Source organism: Mustelus asterias, chromosome 4 (genome assembly GCF_964213995.1).
Source record: "Mustelus asterias chromosome 4, sMusAst1.hap1.1, whole genome shotgun sequence".
NCBI classification, from domain to species: domain Eukaryota; kingdom Metazoa; phylum Chordata; class Chondrichthyes; order Carcharhiniformes; family Triakidae; genus Mustelus; species Mustelus asterias.
The window spans coordinates 126,369,506-126,382,562 of NC_135804.1; the positions used below are offsets into that span (position 1 = coordinate 126,369,506).

Consider the following 13,057-nt stretch of genomic DNA (forward strand, 5'->3'; position numbering starts at 1 on the left):
AATGACTACACTTCAAAAGCATTTTATTGACTGTGAGGCATTATGGGACTTCCTAGGGTTACGAAAGGTGCTATACAAATGCATGTCTTTCTGCTCTTATTATCTACCATTGACACTGATATTCTGATGGCTGCGGTTTATAATTGGGACTGTTAGCAAATACAGACAATGCATAGTGGTAATCTGGAAGGGCAAATTATGAACAAAGAACAGTATGGAACAGGCCCTTCGGCCCACCAAGTTTGTGCCAACACAAATGCCTCTCATATATTTTCTTGCCTCTACGTGGTCCATATCCCTCAATTCCCTGCCTATTCATGTATCTATCCAGATGCCTCTTGAACGTTGATATAGAATCTGCTTCCACCACCTCCTGTGGCAGCGCGTTCTAGGCATTCACCACCCCCTGTGTGGAAAAACTTGCCCCATACACCTCTTTTAAACTTTCCCCCTCTCACTTTCAACCTATGCCCCTGAGTAATTGACCATTTGACCCAGGGGAAAAGACTCTGACTATCCACTCTATCCAAGCCTGTCATAATCTTGTAAACGTCTAGCAGGTCACCTTCATCCTCCGACACTCCAACGAAAACAATCCAAGTTTGTTCAACCTTTCTTCATAGTCCATACCCTCAAAACCAGGCAGCATCCTGGTAAATCTCTTCTGCACCCTAATCAATACATTAACATCCTTCTGGTGATGTGGTGATCAGAATTGTACACAATACTCCAAATGTGGCCTAACCAAAGTCTTATGCTGCTGCAACATGATTTTCCAATTCCTATACCAAGGGCTCCACCATTTACTGTTTACTTTCCTTCTGCAATAGACCTTCCAAATCACATCACCTCCCATTTGTCCAGGTTAAATTCCATCTGCCATCTTTTGGCCCAGATCTCCAGCTGATTTATATCCTGCTGTATAATCCTCCTCACTATCCGCTACTGCCCCAATTTTTGTATTATCTGTAAATTTACTAATCAGACCACCTATATTTTCCTCCAAATCACTTAAGGCCCCAGCACTGATCCTTGTGGAATACCACTTGTCACAGACCTCCAGTTAGAGAAGTACCCTTCCACTGCTACTCTCTGCTTTCTATGCCCAAGCTAGTTTTGTATCCATCTTACCAGCTCACCTCTGATTCCAAATGACTTCACCTTCTGTATCAGCCTGCCATGAGGAACCTTATCAAAGGCTTTGCTAAAGTCCATGTATACAGCATCCACTGTTCTTCCCTGGTCAACTTTTCTTGTCACTTTCTCAAAGAACTCAGTCAAGTTTGTGAGACACGACCTCCCCTTTACAAAACCATGCTGCCTATCACTAATAAACCTATTCTCTTCCAGATGTGAGTACATCCTGTCCCCAAGAATCTTCTCCAGTAATTTCCCCACCACTGATGTATGGCTCAGAGGTCTGTAATTTTCCCGATTGTTCCTCTGTTTAAGAAGGGTAGAAGAGACAATGTTAGCTATTCTCCAATCCCGTGGTAACTCACCCGTGGCTAAAGAGGATGCAAAAATTTGGCCAATGCCTCAGCAATTTCTTCCTTCACCTCTCTCAGCATTCTGGGATAGACCCTATCTGGGCCTGGGGATTTGTCCACCTTAATGTTTTTCGAAACTTCCAATACTGGCACGGTGCCACACTGGTTAGCACAGTTGCCTCATAGCGCTGGGGACCCAGGTTCGATTCACGGCTTGGTTCACTATCTGTGTGGAGTTTGCACATTCTCTGGCATCTGCGTGGATTTCTTCCAGCTGCTCTGGTTTCCTCCCACAGTCCAAAGATTTGTGGGTCAGTTAGATTGGCCATGCCAAAATTTCCCTTCGTGTCAGGGGGACTAGCTAGGGTAAATGCATGGGGGTAGGGCCTGTGTGGAATTGTGGTCAGTGCAGACTCGATGGACCCAATGGCCTTCTGCACTGTAGGATTTTATGAAGACCTCCTCCCTTTTTATCTCAACATGACCTAGAACGTCAACATCCTCCTTTCTGCATTCATCATCCACGACATCCTTCTCCTTTGTGAATACTGATGCAAAGTATTCGTTAAGGACCTCACCCACCTCATCTGGTTCCACACACAAATTCCCTCCACTATCCTTGAGACAGCCCACCCCTTCCTCAGCTACCCTCTTCCTCCTTATATACGCATAAAATATCTTGGGATTCTACTTAATCCTGCCTGCCAAGGACATTTCATGGCCCCTTTTTGCCCCCCTTAGTCCCTGTTTAAGCTCTTTCCTGCTATCTTCTCAAGATTCCTCAAGAGCCTTATCTGTTTTCAATTTCCTGAAATTTATGTATGCCTCCTTTTTCTTTTTCACTAAACTCACAATCTCTTTTGTTATCCAGGGTTCCCAAATCTTGACATCGTTATCCTTCATTTTTACAAGGAAGTCCTGAATTGTTAACAACTGACTTTTAAAAAACACCTGGTGCGGAGAGGGGAGGGTCGGGATGGCAACCTCCTCGTGAACCTGCTCCTGGGCCTGGCGAAACGCACCCTTTACAGGTCCAGGCAGCGGGCGATCGAGGGCCGTCCATCCTGACTGTCTGCCCCTCTACCGCGGCTATGTTCGTGGCCAGGTGTCCCTGGAGAGGGAGCATGCGGTGTCCATGGGCGCGGTTGACGCCTTCCGTGCCCGTTGGGCACCGCAGGGGTTGGGGTGATTTATTGACCCTCATAATCACATTTTAATTTGATGTCTTTAAGTTTCCTTTGTACTTTGATTTTTGTTCGGGCCGTTCCTCCTCCTTTTGGGGAGCTGCCCCTTTTACTTTGTCCTGACTTAATTTGAGTTTGTTTATTTGGTTTGACCTAAAAAGAGCCCACATATTGGATGTGGATTTACCCTCAAACATCTATCCCCCAGTCTACATTCCCTAGCTCCTGCCTACTACTGTTGTAGTTAGCCTTCCCCCAGTTTAGTGCTTTCACTCTGGGACTACTATCCTTTTCTACAAGTATCTTGAAACTTACAGAATTGTGATCACTGTTCCCAAAGTGGTCCCCCACCGAGACATCAATCACCTGTCCGGGATTGTTTTCCAGAACCAGGTCTAAGGTAGCCCCTCCCGAGTTGGACTATCTACATATTGTCTCAAGAAGCATTCTTAGACACACTGAACAAACGTCCAAGCCCCTGGCACTAAAGGAATCCCAGTCTATGTTGGGGAAGTTAAAATTGCCCATCACAACAACCCTGTTGTTTTTACATTGTCCCTATAATCTGCTGACATATCAGTTCCTTCAATTCACGCTGGTTGTTGGGAGGTCTGCAGTACAACCCCAACAGTGTGATCGCACCGCTCCTGTTCCTGAGTTCTACCCACATGGTCTTACTGCATGATCCCACCAAGGTGTCCTCCCTTTATATAGCTATGGCATTCTCCATAATCAGTAAAGCAACACCCCCACCTCTTTTGCCACTCTCTTTATCTCACCTGAAGCATCTAAATCCTGGAATGCTCAGCTGCCAATCCTGCCCTTCTTTCATCTAAGTCTCCCGAATTGCCACAACATCATAGTTCCATGTAGCAATCCAAGCTTTAAGTTATCCGCCTTACCTGTCATACTCCTTGCGTTAAAGCAAACACACCTCAGACCATCTGTCCTGCCATGTTTTGTACACTCTCCCTGTGTTTTATTTCTCTTAGCCTTACTGAGCCCATTCACTGAGTTTTCCACAGTCCCCGTACTCTGTACTGTGGCCCTTCTTGCTTTTTGTCTTTGGTTCCACTGCCTTCCACTTTTCTCCTTACTGCCTTTTGTTCCTGTCCCCACTTTATTTCCCTCTGACTTCCTGCGTCAGTTCCCATCCCTCTGCCATTGCCTGCCTCTTTTTAAGAAGTGACCCGATTTTTATTCCACCTGCCTCAATGTTACCTCTTCTCTCCCTACTCACACTGAGGCACCTACCCAAACCAGCAGAGTGCCTAGAAAGTTTGCAGGTTGTATTCCAGTGATGTAACTAGGTCAGCATGTTACCTTAACCCAAAGCTTTGCCCCATTTGATCAGGGTACTTACATGCTTATGTAACATGCATGTTAAGTATTCTTGGGACTGTTTGTCATTTACTGCTGAGAGACAGTCAATCATAGAATCCTACAGTGCGGAAAGAGGCCATTCGGCCCATTGAGTCTGCACCAACCACAATCCCACCCAGGCCCTATCCACATATCCCTACATATTTACCCACTAACCCCTCTTGCGGATGACACAAAATTGGCAGGACTTGCAGATAGTGAGGAGCATTGTCAGAAGCTACAGAAGGATATAGATAGGCTGGAAATTTGGGCAAAGAAATGGCAGATGGAGTTCAATCCTGATAAATGCGAAGTGATGCATTTTGGTAGAAATAATGTAGGGAGGAGCTATACGATAAATGGCAGAACCATAAAGAGTGTAGCTACGCAGAGGGACCTGGGTGTGCAAGTCCACAGATCCTTGAAGGTGACGTCACAGGTGGAAAAGGTGGTGAAGAAGGCATATGGCATGCTTGCCTTTATAGGACGGGGCATAGAGTATAAAAGTTGGGGTCTGATGTTGCAGATGTATAGAACGTTGGTTCGGCCGCATTTGGAATATTTGCGTCCAGTTCTGGTCGCCACACTACCAGAAGGACGTGGAGGCTTTGGAGAGAGTACAGAGGAGGTTTACCAGGATGTTGCCTGGTATGGAGGGGCTTAGTTATGAGGAGAGATTGGGTAAACTGGGGTTGTTCTCCCTGGAAAGACGGAGGATGAGGGGAGACTTAATAAAGGTGTATAAAATTATGAAAGGCATAGATAGGGTGAACGGTGGGAAGCTTTTCCCCAGGTCGGTGGTGACGTTCACGAGGGGTCATAGGTTCAAGGTGAAGGGGGGGAAGTTTAACACAGATATCAGAAGGACATATTTTACACAGAGGGTGGTGGGGGCCTGGAATGCGCTGCCAGGCAAGGTGGTGGAGGCGGACACACTGGGAACGTTTAAGACTTATCTAGATAGCCACATGAACGGAGTGGGAATGGAGGGATACAAAAGAATGGTCTCGTTTGGACCAGGGAGCGGCGTGGGCTTGGAGGGCCGAAGGGCCTGTTCCTGTGCTGTTTTGTTCTTTGTTCTAACCTATGCATCCCGGGACACTAAGGGGCAATTTAGAATGGCCAATCAACCTAGCCTGCACATCTTTGGACTGTGGGAGGAAACCGGAGCACCCGGAGGAAACCCACGCAGATACAGGGAGAATGTGCAACCTCCACACAGACAGCGACCCAAGCCGGGATTCGAACCCAGGTCCCTGGAGCTGTGAAGCAGCAGTGCTAACTTGATCTCCCACTACTATACAGTGGTGTATAGTACTGATATCCATTTTCTATCCCAGACTAACTGTAAAGCTAGAAATAATTAGGGGATCAGGGGTTGTGGGGAAAAGGCAGGAGAATGGGGATGAGAAAAATATCAGCCATGATTGAATGGCAGAGCAGACTCGATGGGCCGAGTGGCCTAATTCTGCTCCTCTGTCTTTATGGTATTAAATCTGCAGTGAAGTGCAGTCATTTGCAGCTGTAGCATTTAAACAGCATCTTACTGACATCAATCCTTGGAAGAAAACTGAGGAGGGAGATCTCTTGTTTTTTTTATTAGCCTAGAAGTCAATCTCATACCGTTGTTTTTCTCAATAATAAATAACCTACTAACAAAATCAATGGAAATTGCAGAATGTGTGATTTCTGAGAATGAAATTGATTTTGCAACTTTATCTGCTGTGGAATATGGTGCGTGGTCTCCATTGTGTTTTAAACCCCGCAAATATCTTTGAAAACTAATGCCTTAAGAAATGTAAACATTGGAATGTGCAAAATATGGGACTTTTGAAAAGTCTTTGCGGTAACTTAAGCAGAGCGTTTTGTACATTGTCTGGATTAAGCAGATACATTTAAATTCAAATCAAATAATCTCTAAACAAATGTATATTTCTCAGCTTACATCTACACTGCTGGATCAGTATGTACAGATTGTTACCTTAAATCATTTGCAACACTGGGAACCATTCAAGAATGGATTTGTTTCTCTTTTTAAGTTTCTGTATAGTAGTGGGAGATCAAGAGAATAAACTGACTGTCTCTCAGCAGTAAATGACAAACAGTCCCAAGAATACTGAACTGTATTCACTAGATGTGGGGCTTTCATGTTTGTGAAGAAGTTCACCAGCAGCCAGTGATTGACTAATTAGGTCTGGGGGAAGTGTAAGACTTGGACGCAGGATCTGTATTTATGCTGGACTCATGTCAGAGTAATAAATGGCCCTTTTCATCATGACTTTGGACTGGTGTGGGAGGCCTCTAAAGATAGCTGGAGGCCAAATTAAAAATTGCAGGGTATTTTGCATCGAGGAGGATTGGCATTGGGAACAGCTGCTAAACTACTTTCAGGATTTTAATGGTTTGCTGTAAATCTTATCATCAATGGGCTTTTGCTCTCTTGTCGTGTTCTTCCCTAACTGATTACATGGATGTATAATGTTTTTTTTTAAAAAAAGAGGACATTTGGTGAAAGTGCAAAATGGTCGGGAGAAGATGATGGGATTCAAGATTAGGGTGGGGAGGGGACAAGATGGGATTAGGGTAGGGATGGTTGTTGTGCTGCTGCATAAGTTATTGAAACCATAAGAACAGTTTGCAGATGCAGTAAGGAAGATCTTGGAGTACATGGCTAGAGAGTTGTTTTGGGGATTTGGGTATTGCTGGCATGGCCAGCATTTATTGCCCATCCTTAAATGCCCTCAAATGTGGCAGTGAACTGTCTTCTTGAACCACTGTAGTCAGCGTGGTGTAGGTGAGGTCATTCGCTTTAGTAGGAATCAAAAGGCAGATTATTATCTAAATCTATGTGTTCTAGTGCATGAATCACAAAAAGCTAGCAAGGATAAGGGATGACTTTACTCAGACATATAAGATCCTGAGGGGGCTTGACAGGTGGATGGTGAGATGTTTTCACTCGTGGGAGAGTCTTGAACAAGGGAACATAGCTACAAGTTAAAGAGCCAGTCATTTAAAACTGAGGTGCATAGAAATTTCTTCTCGCAGAGGGTGGTGAATCTCTGGAATTCTCTGCCCCAAAGGGTGTTGGAGGCTGGATCATTAGATGTATTTAAAATGGAAGTGGATAAATGTTTGATAGATCGAGGAGTAGAGGGCTATGGGGAAATGGCACAGAAAAGGAGTTGAGGCCAGCATAGATCAACCATGATCGTATTGAATGATAGGGCAGGCTTAAAAGGCCTGGTGGCCTACATCTGCTTCTATTTCTTGTGTGCACTCAGTGCTGTTAGGGATGGAATTCCAGAATTTTGGCCCAGCAATACTGATGGAATTGCGACATATTTCCAAGTCAGGTGTTTTATCCCAGAAAGCTAGTTAGTTAGTTGAAGGATAGAACTGGAGCCAATCTTGCACACTTTTTAGAAGCATTTATTTACAAGCTGCACATCACAAGCCTACACCTCCTAACCAAGCAACCACATTTAGGCTATGCTTGTTTATTGGGATGTGAATCTCTAGTTAATGCCCACCACCTGAAAACAATTGAACACGGGTGATATTATTCTATGCACTTGCTGCCCATGTTTGTCTAGATGGTAGAGATCACGGGTTTGGGAGATACTGCCAAAGAAACCTTGAGTTGTTGCAGTGCATCTTGTAGACAGTGCACAAGGCAGTTATGATGCATCAGCAGTGAAGGAAGTGAATGACTAATCAAGTGGGCTGCTTTGTCCTGAATGGTGTTGAGCTACTTGAGTGTCAGTAGAGCTGCACTCTTCCAGGCAAGTGGAGAATATTTTCTGCTTGTGCTTTGTTGACTGTGGAAAGGCTTTGGGGTGCCTGGAAGTGAACTACTCACTGTGGAATATCCAGTCGCTTGACCTCTCGTAGCCACCATAGCAGGCATTGCCCTCGCCTGCACGCCATAGCTTTGCAGTTTGATCAGACCAAAAGGCTGACTTTTCAATGTCTCTTAAACATACTGCAAGTGATTAGGCGTGCACCCCTCGATCAATATTCCATGGTCACCTTACCCAGTCAGCCGTTGGTTTAGCAGCACCATAGCAATCGTTGGCCCTCTCAGGATAGTGCTGCTTGGGAGGGCACTATTGCTTGACTCCAAGTGTGTCAATTAAGCTTAATCTAAATGGTCTCAGCTGTGGAAGAGTTCCCATCTTTGACATGTTCTCCATTTGCCTGAGCGTTTTCTTCATCCTCCCACACCCTTACTCCCCAGGCATGTGTTTGCATGCAATCTTCACACTGTGCTGCCATGACATCCTCTTGCACTGTTGCCCTTCCCCGAGATTCCCTTTCCTCCCATCTCTCTGGTGTTGTTGCCCTTGCCCCTGCACCACAATCCAGCCATGAATAAGCCGGTGTGGAGACTTGATCGTGACCACTCCCCCTCCCCCCCATCTGAATCCACTTCCCCTCATTGGGATGCTCGTGAGCGCTGTGCCAAGTTGTGTGCATCCACCTCTGGGTTCCCTTCAAAGTTTTGATCACCGGGTGCACGCCTTTAAAAGTCTGCTATGAATCATGCCATTCTGACAGTGACACAGTGGTTAGCACTGCTGCCTCACAGCACCAGGGACCCGGGTTTGATTCCTGGCTTGGGTCACTGTCCATGTGGAGTTTGCAAGTTCTCCCCATGTCTGCGTGGGTTTCCTCGGGGTGCTCCGGTTTCCTCTCTGTCTGAAATGTTGATTAGGTGCATTGACCCAAACAGGCGCCGAAGTGTGGCGACTAGGGCAATTTCACAGTAACTTCATTGCAGTGTTAATGTAAACCTTACTTGTGACTAATAAATAAACTTTAACTTTTAACGCTTTTGGGGATTTAAATCTCGTGCCGTGGAGGGATGAATCCAGCATATTGCCATAATAATGAGATGCAAATTGACAAAAGTTTAAGTTCCTCATTTCCAACTGTAGGAAATGCCATTGTCGGGCTTGTCCTGGGTTTACGCCATGAGTAAACACACCTCCACGCGATTTTCCCAATCAGGTGCAGAAAGTCCCAGCCATTGTTTCTGAAATAGCTTCTCCCTATCGACCATATCAAATTGGGCGGCACGGTAGCATAGTGGTTAGCACTGCTGCTTCACAGCTCCAGGGACCTGGGTTCGATTCCTGGCTTGGGTCACTGTCTGTGTGGAGTTTGCACGTTCTCCTCGTGTCTGCGTGGGTTTCCTCCGGGTGCTCCGGTTTCCTCCCACAGTCCAAAGATGTGCGGGTTAGGTTGATTGGCCATGCTAAAATTGCCCTTTGTGTCCTGAGATGCGTAGGTTAGAGGGATTAGTGGGTAAATAGGTGGGGATTTGGGGGTAGGGCCTGGGTGGGATTGTGGTCGGTGCAGACTCGATGGGCCGAATGGTCTCTTTCTGTGCTGTAGGGTTTCTATGATTCTATGATGAAATCCTTTTAACATTTTATAGCCTTGGTCAAACCACCCCTTGATCTCCTACACTGAAGGGAACACAAACCACTCTGATATTCCATGTGTCACTTCATGTCAAACTCTAAAAGAAAGATTAATTTGAAAGGCTGTCTGCTTTCCACCTGCATTCACCTCCATCATCTAAAATGCTCAGTCTCAATACTGGCTTTGAATGCAGGAAGGACTGCAGAAGTTCTCAGCCAAGGTAGAACAAATCTTAACAAGAGAGCACGCGAATAATAAAGCACGTTGTTAATTGCCATCAGTTTAGGGATGCTTTCAGTTAAATGCTTTTCAAACCTTTTTGTTTATCCTGACCATGGAACCACTACATAGTTTATGTGCCAAATTTTGTCCATGTTTAAAAATGGGAAGGAAATTTTGCAATTACTGCCAATTGCTGTACGCATATCTGCACTATATATTTCAATGCTTAGTGCAGTAATTCATAAAAGCATAGGGCAAGTACTACTCGTGAACCAACTTGAGGTGACCTCAATTATATCAATTGCCATCTTGCTGCCTGGATGGACCACCCACAATATAATTCCAATCTCAAACCTCACTTTCTCCAAGGGACAGATGGCAAACTCCATTTTTCCTCGTAATACAAATAGTAAATGTATTTTTGTAATTTGTTGAGTGATTTACAGGGCATCCTGTACAGAACTCTGTGGAATTAGACTCATTCCAGTTATTTAAATAAAATAGCTACTTGTAACGTTCACCTTCCATTTAACCCTAGGAATGCTGACAAATAATTTTATTCTATTTTATCATATTTTTGGAATTCAAAATTTGAGCATCACATATAAAATAAGAATATAACACCATTGCCCCCTTTGCTTCATATTGTATGACCTACATAAAACCACTTTCACAGCTGGGCTGACTATCCAGACTTGAAGTTCTGACACTAAATCAAATACAAATTATTTTAAGAAAAGTTAAAAATATCTTTGTCCAATGACTCCAATAGATTCTACATTCATGTTCCATGCCCACTAGAAGAACAAGGGATACATATGTACAGGGGTATTGTATATACTGTTGCGCACACACTGGCACTTGTTTTGCCCAAAGAGAGACACAAAATGTTATTTACCTTTATTGGCTTTTCCTCTTATACACAACCTGCACACCCGACAGTAAAATGAAAAGGGGACAGTGAACCTTTCCATTGATGCACAGTGGAAAAGGGTGGCACAGTAGTTCGCAGTGCTGCTTCATAGTATCAGGGACCTGGATTAGATTCCCGGCACGAGTGACTCTCTGTGTGGAGTTTGCACGTTCTCCCCGTGTCTGCTTGGGTTTCCTCTGGGTGCTCCGGTTTCCTCCTCGCATTCCAAAGATGTGTGGGTTAGGTGGATTGGCCATGCAAAATTCTCCCTCCGGGCCAGCAGGGTAAATACGTGGGGTTATGGGGATAGGGTCTGGGTGGGATTGTGGTTGGTGCTGACTCGATGAGCCTCCTTCAGCGCTGTAGGGATTCTGTGATTATTCCAGTTATTATTCTGACCCCAGCAAGAGAAAAGTTTGCCAATTGTTTTTTCAAGAGGACTCTGGCCCTTCTCCACCAAACCAGATCTATTTTTCAAATATTTAGTTTAAAATCTTGATTGTAAAGTCAGATTCTTAGCTTAAAATGTTATTTTCTCCTTTTTGGAAAGAAAAACAGAACATGCCTTTATCTAGTCCCTTTTGCAGGTTCAATACTTTTGATGTACTGTCACACGGAAATGTGGCACTCAATTTGCAATTCAGGTGGCCTGTTTTAGTGATAATGCTTGGAAAATAAAATGCTGGCCAGGACACTGCAAAGTCCTTTGTTCTTCTCTGAATGGTGCCGTGGGATCTTGTATGCCCACCTGAGAGGGTAGATAGGGCCTTAGTTCAAATCCCATTGGAAAGACTCTGCCAATGTTGTGCTCCCTTAAGGTTTAATTAGTTCTTTTGAATAATCGATTTGACTTTACAGAGGTGGCAATATGAAAACTTATTCACTTGTGGCCCAGGAACAATGGATCAGAGTATATTTTTAATACTATGATGCTAAGCACTTAAGGAACTGAGACATCTTGGAGTTTAGGTCCAAAAACCTAGTGGACAGGTCTCTCTCACTCTCTTCAGGTACCATGCGGGTGGCACAGTGGCTAGCACTGCTGCCTCACAGTGCCAGGAACCCAGGTTCGATTCCCGGCTTGGGTGGAGTTTGCACATTCTCTCTCTGTCTCCGGTCTGCGTGGGTTTCTTCCGGGTGCTCCGGATTCCTCCCACATTCCAAAGATGTGCGGGTTAGGTGGATTGACCATGCTAAATTGCCCCTTAGTGTCAGGGGGACTAGCTAGGATAAATGCATGGGGTTGTGGGGATAGGCCCTAGATGGAATTGTGGTTGGTGTAGACTTGATGGGCCAAATGGCGGCCTCCTGCACTGTAGGATCCTATGACTCTATGCCCTTAAAGGGTGTCGGCAACCTTGCACGTCCATGGTTGTGCTTGGCAAGATACTGCAGTGCTCAGCCATTGCCTTCTGCAGGTTCTAGCTGACCAAAAGTCTTTCCTGCTCTTACCACCAGACATAGGTGCATCAGAAGGATTTGTAAGTTGATGACTGACCCATTTAGTCCCGCAAGTCCTTGAGTGGGACTTGGTTCTAGGGTTTCTGGCTACCCGCTGTGCCACAAGACCTCCTCCCACCCTCACAGTGGTAAAGTACAAACATAATGACAATGCCGAATGGCTTTTATCTCAAGAGTACCAGAACGCAAAGGGTGAAAGTGAAAATACAACAGCACAGAACTCTTAGACCCTAACTTGACATTGCATTTGATACAGATTCACTGGAAATGGTACTGGAGCTAAAGGGATTAAATGATGTAGACAGGCTGCAGAATCCAGCTTTATATTTCCTTGAATATAGATTAAAGGGAGATGTAATTGAAGTGATGAAGCTACTTAATTACCAAATCCCCTCTCTATCAAATCCTTTCGAGGGAAATTATTCCTTTTCGTGGGAAAGTCCAGAACAACCCTAACACTTCAGAAATACTTCACTGGCTGTAAAACACTTTGGGGTGTCTGTTGGCACAAAAAACACCATATAAATACTCGTCTTCAGGTCTTCCTTTTCTTTAATAATTAGAACTAGGTTCTTCAAAACACTTCTTCACACCAAGGATAGTGGAAATTTTGAACTCTCCATCCTAGATCCAACGACCCTTCCTCAGGCCATTCCTGTTCTCACATTCCCTCACAACGACGTGAAGCGGTGTCAGGAAAGGAAAACAGAAAAGTGAATACAAGGTTAAAGCTTCACTTTTCAGTGAGTGGCATTCATTTTCAACCAATGCCAACTGAGCAGGTTCTTGGCATAGAGACAGTTGGCAATGCACAGCTATCCACTTCCAGGGACTATCATGGTGCCAGTGATAGCAAACCCTGGATGGTTGTACTGCACTCGTTATGGGCATGCAGACCAGTTTCTCAGTAATTAATGTCTTAAATAGAATTGTTTATCAAGCACGCATTCATGTGAGCTGTGGTAATAGCACAATAACATGGGTCCACAAATAGGGAC

General features: G+C 44.8%; 1 protein-coding gene across 2 annotated transcripts in view; it reads left to right on the top strand.

The window, feature by feature from the left end:
• The window catches only part of LOC144492390 (lysophosphatidic acid receptor 4-like), a 42,860-nt gene that overhangs the window by 1,266 nt on the left and 28,537 nt on the right, over positions 1-13,057 (top strand). The window lies entirely within an intron of this gene.